Source organism: Corapipo altera, unplaced genomic scaffold, assembly GCF_003945725.1.
Source record: "Corapipo altera isolate COAL_440 unplaced genomic scaffold, ASM394572v1 61411, whole genome shotgun sequence".
Lineage (NCBI taxonomy): Eukaryota > Metazoa > Chordata > Aves > Passeriformes > Pipridae > Corapipo > Corapipo altera.
Window position 1 is genome coordinate 23515438 of NW_020884875.1, and position 1303 is coordinate 23516740.

At 52.6% G+C, this 1303-nt stretch overlaps 1 non-coding gene across 1 annotated transcript; it reads right to left on the reverse strand.

Moving 5' to 3' along the window:
- Window positions 1-1172: 1172 nt before the first annotated feature.
- On the reverse strand, window positions 1173-1303 carry LOC113943538. Its single transcript, XR_003526374.1, has one exon.

The following is a 1303-nucleotide window of genomic DNA, read 5'->3' on the forward strand; positions in this document are numbered from 1 at the left end:
AGAAAATACTCCCTGTCATGTTTGCTGATACCCTCTGAACAACTGGAGGAAACAGCATCAATGCCACATGAAAGCCTGCTAATGCGTTTCTGTGGCTAGGTTTGTTTGATAGCAGTGGAAGGCTACAGGGGTGGCTTCTGTTAGAAGCTGCTAGAACCTTCCCCTGTCCGGTGGAGCCAATGCCAGACGCCTCCAGGATGGGCTTCCTGCTGCTGGCCACGGCCGAGCCAATCAGGAATGATAGTAATGCCTCTGTGATAACATATTTAAGAACAGAAGATTGTTGCGCAGAAGGAATTCCAGACAGGGAAGAGCGGAGTGAGAACATGGGAATAACAAGGTGGACACCAAGGTCAGAGCAGAAGGAGGGGCAGGAGGTGCTCCAGGCGCCAGAGCTGAGGCCCCTGTGGCCCATGGTGCAGAGCATGGTGGAGCAGCTGTGCCCCTGCAGCCCATGGAGAGCCATTGGGGTGCAGAGACCCACCTGAAGCCCATGGAGAAACCCATGCTGGAGCAGGTGGATGCATGAAGGAGGCTGTGACCCCGTGGGAGGAGGCCCAGGATGGAGCAGGATCCTGCCAGAGACCTGCAGTCTGTGGAGAGGGAAGCCCATGCTGGAGCAGGTTTTACACGGGTAGGACTTGTGGCCCCTGTGGGGGACCCACATCGGTACAGCTCATCCATGAAGCACTGCACCCCATGGAGGCGTGATCCATGGGACAGCAGTTTGGGAAGAAGTGCTGCCCGAGGGATGGACTCATGTTGGAGAGGTCCATCAAGGACTGTCTCCCATGGGAGGGACACCATGGGAGCAGGGGAAGGACTCCTCTCCCTGAGCAGCGGCAGAAACAGCAACCCCCATTCCTGTCCTCCTGCACTGCTGGGGGGGAGAAGGGAGAACATGGAAGGAAGGAGGGGTGAGGGGAAGGTGTTTTTTAAGATCGTTTTATTTCTCACTCTTTTGCTCTTATCCTGTTAGTACTAATTTTAAGTACTATCCTCACTTTGAGTCTGTTTTGCCCATGAAGGTAATCAATAACTGACCTCTCCCAGCTTTTATCTCAACTCATGAATCCTTAGCTGTTTTTTTTTCTCTCTCCTCTGTCTGGTTGCAGAGGGGAGAGTGAGAGAGCAGCTTCAGTGGGTGCCTGGCATCTTAAAAGGCTCTTACATATTGTATGCTCCGTATCTGTCCGTTACGATTTCCCTCAATTCGTCCCGGTCATCAGAAAGCAATTTTACTATAGGGAGAACAATGTGACAATTAGGGCAGATTTAGCCCTACTTGTGTATCAGCCTCCCA